This window comes from Nycticebus coucang, chromosome 12 (genome assembly GCF_027406575.1).
Source record: "Nycticebus coucang isolate mNycCou1 chromosome 12, mNycCou1.pri, whole genome shotgun sequence".
NCBI classification, from domain to species: Eukaryota; Metazoa; Chordata; class Mammalia; order Primates; family Lorisidae; genus Nycticebus; species Nycticebus coucang.
The window spans coordinates 45,106,884-45,120,862 of record NC_069791.1 but is presented as its reverse complement, the minus strand read 5'-3'; the positions used below and the strand labels follow the sequence as shown (position 1 = coordinate 45,120,862).

The 13,979-nt window shown below is 34.4% G+C and overlaps 1 protein-coding gene across 6 annotated transcripts in view; it reads left to right on the top strand.

Moving 5' to 3' along the window:
• The window catches only part of ATF7IP (activating transcription factor 7 interacting protein), a 163,481-nt gene that overhangs the window by 12,799 nt on the left and 136,703 nt on the right, over nt 1-13,979 (top strand). The window contains exon 1 of one of the 6 annotated variants that reach the window (XM_053554449.1): nt 6,240-6,595. The exons of the other annotated variants lie outside the window; for them this stretch is intronic. The gene's annotated coding sequence lies outside the window, so the exon portion shown is untranslated. Of the gene's footprint in view, nt 1-6,239; nt 6,596-13,979 lie in introns of those variants that run through there. 6 annotated transcript variants of the gene reach the window in all.

Here is a 13,979-nt window from a genome sequence, read left to right as displayed (position 1 = left end):
GCAGTCCTCGTTCCTTGTCATACCCAATTAAAAGAGATTTGTGTTTATTTTTTTATTTTTATTTTTTTTTGTAGAGATAGAGTCTCACTGTACCACCCTCGGGTAGAGTGCTGTGGCGTCACACGGCTCACAGCAACCTCTAACTCTTGGGCTTATGCGATTCTCTTGCCTCAGCCTCCCGAGCAGCTGGGACTACAGGCGCCCGCCACAACGCCCGGCTATTTTTCTGTTGCAGTTTGGCCGGGGCTGGGTCCGAACCCTCCACCCTCGGCATATGGGGCCGGTGCCCTACTCACTGAGCCACAGGCGCTGCCCAAGAGATTTGTGTTTAAATCTCACATTTCTGTGTGGTCATGGTCACAAATTTGATTTATCTAATTTTATTCTGATAGGAGGGAAAACAGATTTTTTTGATTCATACAAAGTGAAAAGAGTGAGTTCTTATGTTTCATATAATACTTAATCATTGTATTGATCAGTTTCTAGACTAATGATTTTCGGCTGCTGTGCTGTGAGAGGATTTTAGGTGTGCAGTGAAAATTTTTAAAGAATATTAAATTATTTTCAAAAGATGTTTAAAGCATGGTAAGTATATTCTTTTTTTCAACTTTTTTTTGAATTGTGTTTTTTAAACACAATTTAAGTGTGTCACGGAAGTTTGACTATAGGTTCAAGTGTGCTGTGAGATAAAAAAAGGTTGAAAAACACTGCTTTAGACAAAGATATTCAGTATATTCTATATTTTTCAACAGAATCATTCTTAAATGTTTTTGATAGTTTATTGCCTAATAACCTATATTAAGACCTTCATGGGATACTTTCTTCCTTGAATTCTGAGGATATTGGATCAATCAAGTTATTACCTAAATTACTGTATATATAGAATGTTAAATTGGGGATTAGAGATAGATTAAGAAGAAAGTGTTTTCTGTTATGACTATTACAAATAAAATATTAATTACAATTAAATCATTCATTTAGTCCCAGGAAATTCCTATTTAGTCTTATATTAAGTAATCTACTTATACAGATTAGATTGATCTGCACAACAGATTGATGAAAATCTTGACTCATTTCCTTGATACAGTTTATGATAGTTGTTGACTCATGAGAAAGATGTCAGTTTCTACCAGGATACCTGCATTTGTGAGTCTCTTCTATATAATAGTAATAGTTAAGATGATTTGGCACAGTTCTTTACTAAGGATCTTTTGATATTTACTTAGAAGAATTAATTTGGAAGAAATTTATTTCCTTAGGAACAGTAGCAGCAATGATACTGACTTACGCTTGTTCCTTTTTCTTTCTTTTGAGATGGGGCCTTGGTCAGTTGCCAAGGCTAGAGGGTAGTAGCATCATTAGAGCACATCGTGACCTCAAAACCTGGGCTCAAGCAATCCTGCTCCCTTATCCTTCTGAGTAGCTGAGATAACAGGTGCATGCCTGGTTAATTCTTTTATTTATTGTAATAGTAGAGATGAAATCTCACTATCTTGCCCAGGCTGATCTAGAACTCCTGGCCACCCAAAGTACTCAGGTTATAGGCGTGAGCCATTGTGCTAGCCTCATATTTGTTTCTTGAGTATTACTCCAGTCTGGCCTATTTGCTTTCCATATCTTGTATATGGAATATCATCCTTAGAATTTTATTCACTCTTGTGGAGTTTCTTCTGCTATCTTCTTAGGACCCTTGTGTTCCACATGCCGTGTCTTTTTATTGACTTATTCTGTCTTTGTGGGGAGGGGACCACATTCTCTAGTAGTTTTGAGAAAGTGCTAGGGAGGTATATTTTTTAAATACCATGTATATTTGAAAAAAATGTCATTCTATATTTTTATGCTTGATCGATAGTTTGGCTGGGTATAGAACTCTAGCTTAAAATTATTTTCCTTTAGAATTTTAAAGGCACTACTCTGTTTTATTTTCTTGCTTTTATTATTACTAATGGGAAATCTGAAGCCATTTTTATTTCTGATTTCTCCTCTGAGTGGAAGCTCATAGAATCTGTTAGTCTCCAGTGTTCTGAAATTTCATTGTAATGTGCATTGATGTGGATCCTATTATTATTGTCTGTTGGCCTTCATTGGGTTCTTTTGGTCTGTGAACTTGCCCTTCAGTTCTGAAAATTTTTCCTACATAATTTCATTGGTGATGTCCTTTTGCTATTGTCATTCCAATTTGAATTTCTGGATGAATATTCCAATTATACCTTTTCCTCTTATTTAAAATTTTGTCTTTTTGCTAAGGTAGATTTCTTCAACTTTTATCATTATACAGTCTTTCTGAAATTGAATTTTATTTTTTCCTATCATGTTCTTGTTTTTTTTTTGCAGTTTTTGGCAGAGGCCGGGTTTAAACCTGCCACCTCCATTATATGGGGCCGGCGCCCTACTCCTTGAGCCACAGGCACAGCTCCACCTATCATGTTCTCAATTTCTGTTTTCATTTCTTGTCAGTAATATTCTATTCTTGACTGGAGAATACAACATCTTTTCTGTGTCAATTAGTTTTTTTTTTTTTTTTTTGAAGTTTTTTTATTCCCTATTGTCTATTGCTTTGTGTATTTTCTTTTTGTTTGTTTGGTCTTTGTCTTTCATGTTAGAAACCTGTATGGACTTCATACCAAATATAGTAAAACTTTTAAGTTCCATGGAATTTCCATATGGAAAGTTTTCAAATAGTGTGATAAATAAAAAATATGATAGTTGATTAGCATTAATTATCTTTTAGGTTTTTTTTTCATTGCTATTCATGACTCTCAGAAAATGATTAAATTCTCTGTTTATAAAAATTGCAGATTGTAGCACTGTTATTTTAGATGGTCCTTGTTAGAGTGAAATGAAGGAATTTTGTAAAGTGCTAGTTTTTAATTAGGAAGAGACAAAACATTGGATAGCTATGGAAGTGCTTATCTAACATTAGAAATTGTTTCTCTGAACAGGGAGAACTAGCTGAAAAAAGAAATTATTTCCAAATATGTATACTATACTATGTATACTGTACTATCCTATGTATATGTATAAAGGATTATTGGCCCCATTACAGATGAAGCTATCAAAAGCACATTTCTTGCAAGATAATCTGTGACATAGTCAAGTTGCATCCTACTTTCTTAGTAATGTTAATAAAATTTAAAAGTGAATACAGGCCAGGTGGGCACGGTGGCTCATGCCTATAATCCTAGCACTCTGGGAGGCCGAGGCAGGTGAATAACTTGAACTCACAAGTTTGAGACCAGCCTGAGCAAAAGGGAGACCCCTGTCTCTACTAAAATAGAAAAACTGAGGCAAGAGGATTGCTTGAGCTCAAGAGTCGGAGGTTGCTATGAGTTATGATGCCATGGCGCTCTACTCAGGGCAACAGCTTGAGACTCTGTCTCAAAAAATAAATAAATAAAAGTGAATACAGTATACCTCCATAGTTGACCACCTCCTTACATTGACCACCTCAATAAATTGACCTAATTTTCATAGACCTGGCATCCACTACATGTATGTATTGGTACAGTAGGCCTAGTTCCTTACGTTGACCACCTCTGTATGCTAATCAATTTGTTACAGTCTCTTGAGTGGTCAACATATAGTAATTCTACTGTAATTGTGTTCTGTAGTTTTCTATAGACTTTTGCAGAGTTCAGATATTCTAAGCACATAATAGCTCCTGTGTAGTGCCTATAAAAACATTCTAAAAACTGAAAAGTGCCCTACAAAAGATTTTTTCCATCTTTTATTCTGAAGTGCAGATTGTTTTGAGTCAAGACTAAAAGCTTAATTGACTTATTAGTTGATTCTTCTTTCCAGAAAGTAAGACTTGAGATCCTAAAAATGCAGGTTTCTACATCCTAAAGATGTAGAATTTTCTGAAATTTTTGTGGTAGAAACAAAAACACTGGGAATTAATTTCAGCTCACCATCTATTTAGTAAATGTGTTTCACACTATGGAAGAGAATGGAAAATGAATTGAGATGTGATTTCTAATCTTATATAAATATTATTACATGTATAAAGATATAACTTATGTAATATGGTAAGTGTAATGATGATATGCATAAAAGATCTTAAGATAGTAATTACACTTGATTTGGGAATGGGCATAGTAAGGAGAAAAGAAGCTAAGAAATGAATCATCAGTGATTAAGATCGCATAGTGGGTGGTGCCTGTGACTCAGTGGGTAGGGCGCCGGCCCCATATACCGGGGATGGTGGGTTTGAACCCGGCCCAGGCTAGCTAAAAGCAGCAGTGGCAACTGCAACAAAAATTAGTTGGGTGTTGTGGCAGGTTCCTGTAGTACCAGCTACTTGGGAGGCTGAGGCAAGAGAATCGCTTAAGTCCAAGAGTTGGAGGTGGCTGTGAGCTGTGACTCCATGGCACTCTACTGAGGGAGACAGAGTAAGACTCTGTCTCTACAAAAAAAAAAAAAAAGATAGGGTAGTTTAAATCATGAGTAGGATTTATCAGGTGAACTAGAATAGTTGCTTTGGGACATAGAGTGAAAGTTGTTGGCAGTGGTACTAGTTAATTATTTGAATAACAGCAGAATCATCATCCTTTCCTAAACGGTTTCTACTACACACAGAAACAGAACTAACGTGTGAAGGGATGGATAAAGCTTTCTGGGTGGGGGCTGAATGTAGTTGGGGTTATATTTCAGCTCTCATTGGTTTCATAAGGTTATTTAATCTCAACCTGTTGCCTCTGTCACAAATTGAGGAAAACCTTTATCTTCAGTGTTAGTGTGATAATTAAAAAAAATATAAAACGTATCTGAAGGCTTGATATATATTAATGTACTACTTTGTCTTTGTAGTAGGCAATCAGCATATTTATTGATTTGACTTATGTGCCTTGATGTAGTGTAGAAAATTTAGCAAATTGTTAGGAAGATAATTGTATTGGCTAGAAGAGAAAGGGTGGAACATTATAATCTCTTACTTTGAAATCCTAATTAGGTGAAAGGTAGCTATTATAGCTACTACAGGTTGAGTATCCTTTATCTGAAATGTAGGGACCAGAAGTGTTTCCTATTATGGATATTTTTGCAGAATTGATAATATTTGCACATTCTAAATCTGAAAATGTGAAATCTAAAATGCTCTCACTTTCAAAATTTTTGAACACCAAGATGATGCTCAAAGTTAAACACTCATTGGAGCATTATGGATTTTTGGACTAGGGATGTTCAACCTATGTAACCAGCAACTTTTCCTGGCTAGACTAAGTTTAGAGTAAGAAAAAAATCTTCAAGATATACTTTGGTAAAGTATATGGCAAGACACAGAAGACTTTAGGGGGTATCATCCATTTGAAGCTGTGTTACATAATTTAAATCTTTGTGGGCCAAACTTAAAAAAAAAAATCTGCTTCCAAATGTTAGAAGCTGTTGATCAGGTATCTCTAAATGTTTTGGCTATTGGTACAGCCCCCCTCCTCCAGCAATTAAATTAAACTTAGATTCCAGGGCTACGGTGATGACTATCCTGTTTAGTCTTTCCTGGTTTACCAAAGTTTGCTTTTAATGAATAGACTTTGCTTGAGACATCTTCAGAGAATCTGTTATATTTTTGAAGAATTAATGTGGCTTGGATTAAGTATAAATTTTTTTCTGATATAGTGCTTAAAGCAGTTGTTACGTTATCCAGTTTGCCTCACAGAAAATACTTTTTCCCAGAGTGCCTACATTCTTTATTTTTATTTGCTTTTCACTCATATCAAAATGTTAGGAGGTCTGTGTCAGGGCATGAAGTGTAATTTGCCCTGAGACCACTCACCTGGGGACATGAGTATTTGTGACCATCTGTACTACTGAAGAGAAGAAATACTTTTTATCTTTATGGTAAATTATTCAAAATGAGCTTTGTTGCCATCTTATTTATAAAGACTCTCGTTAGTGTTCAAAAATTTGACTGTAGGCTTTAACCATTCTGCTAGATTTGAGCACTTTGGGGTTTAGATTCTGTGGAGAAAAATCTATAAATTGAAATTAAATTGATCAATTAATTCTTAGGACTTAAACTTAATTTTCTAGAATTATAAAATTGAAATTCTTTTCATGATAAAGGTATTATAAAAGGTAAAAAAAAAAAAAAGGCCTTGAGTAGGGTTTAACTTTTTTTTTTCTGGACTGAAATGGAGGCTTTCTTTCAAGCAAATTCCCTGATGTTTGCTCTGTGTGATTTGGCTCTATCTCTGTCACTACTAATATGTGGCATAGACTTCCAGTTGTCTGGGATCTGGATGTGCTCAAAGTCTGTATTGCAAGTCCGAATTCACAGGCATTCTGTTACAAAACTGGCTTGCTGTCTTATGTTTTCTTTTTCTGTATCCTGAGTAACTGCATTGTTTGTTGCAGTATATGCATTAGCTGCTCTCTGTGTTCAGTTTCCTGCAGGGTGACAAAATGGGGGGAGGGCTTTGATACATAGCTGAGTTTTCACTGTGTGAGTTCTTGAGTGCACATTGCAGCCATCTTAATTACACTTTTGTGCAACTGAGACTGTGCAGCTGTCTCAAAATGGCTGCTAACCTGGTCTTTGTAGCTGCTTAGGCAGCAAGTATGCCAGTGAGGAGATTTGTCACATACATCAGGACTAGAGGTAAGAACCAGTACTCTTTATCTTTACATAAAAAAAAAAAAAAACATTAAATTTAACTGAGTTCATATAGGAAGGTGAACTTAGAGTTTATTTGCTAAATACTTGAAATGTTTGCTAGAACCTTTAAGCCTCTATTATGGAAACAGTACATAGGATGGTGAGGTCAAAGGTTAAATTCCTGTAATTTCTTACTAGTTTCTGTTGTCATTGCTAAAACATTTGATCACCATAGTTAGTGCTTTTCTGGTCCTGACTAACTTAATGTTCTCTTTTATGTTGGATATTTGAGTATGTTTGGTATTTATTTGTAGACATTAAAACAATATATTATTTGAGTAGATTTTAATGAATAAGCCTTGTTTTACACAAAGAGTATGAGTTTTCTTGGTTTTTGTGAGGCATTGTTTGGAAGCTTTTTGAGAATATGGTAATTCTCTATGTAAGTCATAATTAGAAATTTTTTTTAATACTGAGTGTAAGCCTTTTTTTTTTTTTTTTTTTGGTATTGTGGATTTCAGTTCTTAGGCTGCTGCCTTCTCCTGGCATCCAACTCTTTCACATTTTTAATGCTTTTTTATTTTTTTGTTCTCATTTACTCTTTCCTTAAATTGGCATGATTCATTTTTTGAATATGGAAGTAAGTTCACGTTCAGTTCTGGATACCTCTGTTTTTAATGTGTAGTGTACTCAGGTGCCTTCAGAGCTAAAGTAAATACTTGTTTGGTTTAGTTAATTGATATTGTTACATTTCATTTTAATCTCATTAAAGTTTACTCTGATATATTTAAAAGGAATAAAACTAAATGTTTTCATAACTTTAGTTTCAAAATTTTCAAAAAGCTTTCTTAACATTGATCTGAAATAGAAATGTTTATTGAGATATTGTCCATGATTATCCAGAAAGGTGGGAGAATGAAATTCTTTTTTAATTTAATTTAATTTTTTTTTTTTTGAGAATGAAATTCTTATTCACATAAAACTTCAGGTAGCAGAACTAAATGCTTAAATTGTAGTGCTTGTTAAAACTTTTCCTGAATGGTGTAGTACACACCTCTGGCTTTGACAGTAAAATATTGTGAATATATCCCTGACTTATATAACATAGAACAGTAAGTTCTGAACTTTCTGAAGAGCAATTTTCTAAAAAAACAACAACTTTTTTACAAATTAAATTCTTAACGAAGACCCCAATATATAAAAGGCATACATACATGTGGTATTTTATTGTTGTGTATTTATTTTATAGTAAGTTTATAACATTTATCGTGTGCATTTAATAAATGAGAACAATTAAGCTATTATGAAGAAAACTTTGAAATGAGATCATATATGATAATTATAATCTTATATATTAGTGTCCAGATCTAGTTCACTTATTTGTAGAACTGTAGCTTCAAAGACAATGCAGAATTAAGTTTAGAAATTATTCTAGAATGTATCGTTGTTCCTTATTGATGTTCATGAAGGTAGAGTCTACAAATACATGACTTTAAAGTTGCTCCTTTGTGACAACCTTGTGTTTACACTTGTTGCTAGTTACTGTTATTTTATAAAATGTAATAATCGAATTTCCTAACTTAATCAGTGTCCATTTCTCAGCTTAACAGCTTTTAGAATTTTTTTTCTTTTATTAACTGAATACATTGTGAAGGTTGTTATGATGACTATCTTATATGAGGTAATGGATTCTCATAAGCTGAACATTCATTTATGTAAGTCATCCAGTCATATGAACTTGCCTCTAAAAGGGGAAAAAAAAAAAATAATCAGTGCTTGTGAAAGATTCTATCAGTCATTACTTTCAGTAAATTTATGCTTTGGAGCAAGTATGACATAGAAAGTGAGTATGCTGTGACTTTAATCACTCTCATTTTTATCCTTATAATAATAGCTAGTGTTTAAAATCTGTGTCTCTCAAACATTTAAAAAAATTAACAAAAATTTTTTTCTATTGAGATCAGGTAGGTCTCCTGGTGTTGCCCAGGCTGATGACTTGCCTCAAGTGATCCTCCCACCTTGACCTTCCAAAGTGCTGGGATTTTGAAGCACTTTGGAAGGGGTTCATGGGTTCAGAAAATTTTATACAAAAAACAAAAAAGCTATTTGGTTTAGTATTCTTTAATGCTGGAGAAAAACTGGGTGGGTAGAGCAATTTATGTTGGTCTTTAGAGTGGTACTACTTTATTACGTAAATTAGCCATTCTTTGATATGTTTGGGTAGTGGCAGATTTATTTATTAAGTAAAGCCAATATAGAATGTTGACATTACAGAATTAGAAGAGTAGAAGAAATCTTTTAGCTCTAGTCTGGCTGAGTCATCCATACATACCTTGAGAAAATGACTTCTATAAAGAGATGAGTTGAATTCAGGGCAGAGCTTTCTGTGTTTCAGTACAGATGAGAATCTAAGAAACAGTAAAGCGCTACTTCAGTGGCCACAGACTAGCAACCAATAGACATTTAGCTGCTACCGCATTTCTCTAGTTGCTAACATTTAAAGTCATCAGATTTCACATAACAAAAACCTTGACATCTTGCCTCTTAAAAAACAGAAGATTGGGCAATTTGCTTGAGTAGACGCTGTCTCCTCTAGTCCTCTTTACTGAACCACATTACCTGCCCAGCCCCTGAAGTCATTTCCTTTTATTTCCTATTTTATGATAGATTACAATCCAGAAGAAAATAAACATAAGTGAAATCTAGCCTACTTTATTTGGTAGGAGAAACTTAGAATATGTAAAGTTAGTTTACTCTTTAGAAGATATGGCACGTTTGGTAACCTTTCACCTTGTCCTAATTTTTATATAGAGCACCATAGGGCTGATTGAAGAGATTCAGTGACATGAGAAAGAAGTGACAATTGATTGAAAGTAAAGAGATTAAAGAAATACTGATTAGAAACACAAATGCCTTGAGATCTTTTATGTGAAAATCATTTTTTTTCTTTTAAATGTTACCCGTGTTAAAAAACATCACTGTCAACTTGACATTCTTAATGATAACACTGAATATGTAAAAGTTAAATTGTATTCAGAATAAGCAATTTACTGGACAGGTAAATGAAATAAGATTTTATAAAATTTTTTTATACAAATTGGTTGAGCTGAGAAATTTTAGCACCTGAAATATAATGTTTCCTAATTGGAAGTTTTCTTAACTACAGATGTAAACCACACCAGATAATAATATTAGAGACCTCTACAAACTTGTTTTTGTTGAAATTTTGCATTGGTTTACATATTAATTTAATGTTCACTGGGCCAATGATGCCTTGATGATGCATGAAACATGTTTATGCATGTCTAAATCTGACTTAAGTTTGAATTTTACATTTCCCAGAGTGAAAGCCAGCTTCTTAACATTCACATGATAACATGACCTTGGTAACTCAGGAACTACTAAAACAATGTTATTCCTTTTTTGGAAGGTGACTTTCAAGTTACATGTAAAACGAGTGAAAATTGAAAAAGTGGTTAACTTACACAGAAAATGTTAACTCCCTGCTTTATACTTCTCTTCACTGCCTCCACCCCCACCAAGGGAAAGTGATTTGGGAACAAAGCCTAATGTTTATTCAAATAAATGATTGTTTTTTAATTGCTCAGGTTCGACTTTGTTCACAGAGTGTTGTCTGTAGGTGACTTGTAACAGTCTATGAATATGGAAATAGTGAAAACAGTGCTAATTGTCTCTGTTAATCTTTATGAGTTTAGTGAAGGAGGGAATTTAAAGTTAGAGAAAAGGTCTAAGAAATTCAGATGAGAACTCCTATTCTGCATCTGCCTGAAGGGGATCTGACTTTAGTTCTGCAGTAAACTGGGTACAACTTACTGCCAGAACTGTCTGATCTGGTGCTTCCTTTACTGGAAGGAAATATATGGAAATACCTATACCGGTATGGCATGCATAAAGGAAAGCATTAGTATAGAAGTCAAGAATATCTGATGTCTACTCCGACACTGTTATCAATAGTTTTATGGTTTGAATAAAGTGCCATTCTCTATTAAATGAGAGAGGTAGTTTGACTACATAAGGAGTCAGGAAAGAACACCAGCTTTGGAGTCAGTCAGGATGAATCTCTGTTCTTTGATTCACTAGTTAGAGGTCACATGAAGAATTGATATATAGTGCTTAAAATTATAGTGGCTATAGTTAAGTGCTCAGTTAAATCTTAGGAATTACTTTGATTGGATGAAGCAAGTTACTTATTTTTAGAACTTCAGCTTTCCTTAGTTTTAAAATGAGGGTAATGTTTAGCATACAGAATTAATTTTGAGATTTAAATAAAGATAACAAATACAAAGTGACTCGAGCATTGTATGAGTTTGAGTTAAATATTGGTTGCTTTTTCCTCATAAGGTTTTCTTCTAGCACAAATACTTTCTCTTTTTCTCTTTAAAAATCATTATTCTGGAAGAATAGAGTTGGGAAGAAATCTGGGCTACTTGGGTACTTTAGAAAAGGATCTCTAGGGAGAGGGAGTTGTTAGGGTCCTGGCTGATATGCACTAAAAATGTTAGAGAGCAAGTATTTAGAATCTCAAAGTAAAGACTTTGAGGAGTTCTAAGGTGACAATCGAATAAGAAAGAAAAAAAAAAGGACTGTGAATTGATTAATGGACTCAACAAAATTTAATAAGCAAGAAAAAAATTAATTTAATTTTTTTACAACAAATTTGATAAGGAAGAAAAAATGGACTGTGAATTGATTAATGGACTCAACAAATTTAATAAGCATTTATTATATACCTGTTATTTACCAGGCACTATTTTGATGCTTGGTGTACAAAATCCCTACCCAAGAGGAGTTTACATTTGTGGACACAGAAAGAAGTAATGAGGCTTGGTGCCTGTGGCTCAATCAGCTAAGGCTCCAGCCACATACACCTGAGCTGGAGGGTTCAAATCCAGCCTGGGCCCGCCAAACAACAATGACGGCTGCAACCAAGAAATAGCTGGGCGTTGTGGCAGGTGCCTGTAGTCCCAGCTACTTGGGAGGTGGAGGCAGGAGAGGCAGGAGAATCGCTTAAGCCCAGGAGTTAGAGGTTGCTGTGAGCTGTGATGTTACATCACTCTACCTAGAGGGACAGCTTGAGGCTCTTTCTCAAAAAAAAAAAAGAAAGAAATAATGAGAGAAGCTTGCCAATACTAAGAGATTGTGAATACTGAAAGGTAGATAGAATAGGTAGCTGAAAGCTAGATGAGCATTACTCAAAATGTGGCCTGTAGTCAGTCCAAGGATTGTTTATTTCTGGTCCTCCATGAGAACTGAAATTGAGAGTGTCTAGAAATTTTTGTGTCACTCTGATGAAGTAATTTTGTCAGTTGAATCAAATAAAATAAGGCTCATAATTTATGTGCCTTTTTATTTTCTTTTTCAAGTAATTCATTTTCATTGTATTTTACAAAAATATTGATCTGTAGCGGATGGAAATAGAACACTAGAAATGAGCTAGTTCCAACAGTTTCCTTTGTAGTATGTTTAGTAAGTAGGTTGTAGAGTTTTTGAGTTTCTTTTGATTAATTATTTTGCTGTCAGATAATTAGCTTTTGGACTTTTTTTTTTGCAAAGGTAGCTTGCCTTGCCAGTTAGACCTGCTGAAAGATCTCTGCCAATATGAAAGCCCAGACTTTGTGCATCATGGATTTTCTAGATGGTGATCATAAGCCTATCTCTACTGCCAGGGATCTCCTCTTATTTATTTTTTTTTTTTGTAGAGACAGAGTCTCACTTTATGGCCCTCGGTAGAGTGCCGTGGCCTCACACAGCTCACAGCAACCTCCAACTCCTGGGCTTAAGCGATTCTCTTGCCTCAGCCTCCCAAGTAGCTGTGACTACAGGCACCCACCACAACGCCCGGCTATTTTTTGGTTGCAGTTTGGCTGGGGCCGGGTTTGAACCCGTCACCCTCCGTATATGGGGCTGGCGCCTTACCAACTGAGCCACAGGTGCCGCCCTCCTCTTATTGTTATTGGCTGGTCCTTCCCCATCTGACTTGGAATGGAGCCCTAATGAATGGGTCTATTCCTAAATCCTAGACATTAGGCAACGCCTGTGGCTCAAGGAGTAAGATGCCAGCCCTATATACCGGAGGTGGTGGGGTCAAACCCAGCCCTGGCCAAAAGCTGAAAAAAACAAACAACAACAACAAAAAACAAAACAAAACAAAAAACAAGAGCCAAATCCTAGACATTATCTGAAGTTTAATCTTACTTTGAATAACTAGCCATGCTTGGCTAACGAATTATAAGATGATATATTAAGCATCCCAACTATATTCTCTTCCTTCCTTTACACTTTAAAAATAATTAAGAAAAAAATAAAAATGATAAAATACTTGTTATTTACATTGTATTTTATGCTGGACTAAATGATTTTAGGTCCTTTGATTTTTAATTTAGAGTAGGATACGTGATAAAAGTAGGGAGAGGGAGGAAGCATCCAAAAGTTTAAAACTGCAAGGAGTGTAATACTTAGATGATTTTTAAGATTTCTTTCCCAACTGTGAGATTTTTATGATCAATATATGGCACATAGAAAGCTCTTTTGATGATATAAGACTTTTCTTTCCATCAGGTGTTAACTTCTATGGTTATGCTGTGTGAATTATATCATATTTGTTCTTGTCACTTCATCTCCTATTGGTGGAGCAAGATCCTGAGAAAAGAAGATAGTTGTTTGAGGAAATCTATCATTGCTTATCAGTGGTAGCCTAGGTAATGTTATGATTATCTACATATAAGAAGCCTGTGATTTGCTACTGATATGTCATTTTCTTCTTTTAGAGCCCTATTATTTTTAGTATATAGTAAGAGTTACTTAAAAAGTATGTTTTAAAACAGTTGAAAATAAGACAAAAAAGAAGAAGCAGTTTTGATAACCCCTAATTAGCATTTTAAATACATCTTTTTATTTTATTATCATTTCAGGTATGGTACTAAAATAATTTTTGGGTACTTATTTGAATATGCAATTTAATGTATCTATACTCTTGAAATAAGTGAAAAATAGCAGTAGAGATGTAGAAGTATGTATTGGTAGGTCATAAAGTAACTAAAAAAAATTTAAATGAAGGACCTCATAGATAAAACTCAACTCTTACCCAGTCAGAACTGGCCAATAAAAAGAATACGTAAATGTTAAGGGTTTGAGAAGAATGCGGCACTGACAGAATGTGTTCTTATGAAATTATTCATAATTTAACATGCCTTGGTTTTGGTACGAGCACATGCTTTCATAATACTAACTAGTGGTAAATGTAAATATATTGAATTATTTAATCATCTTAATAGTGGTACTTAGAGATGCATAAATCTTACTGTTTGGTGAAATGTTATGCAGTTTAAATCTATTTAAAGATATTTACTGTTTAATTGATTGACAA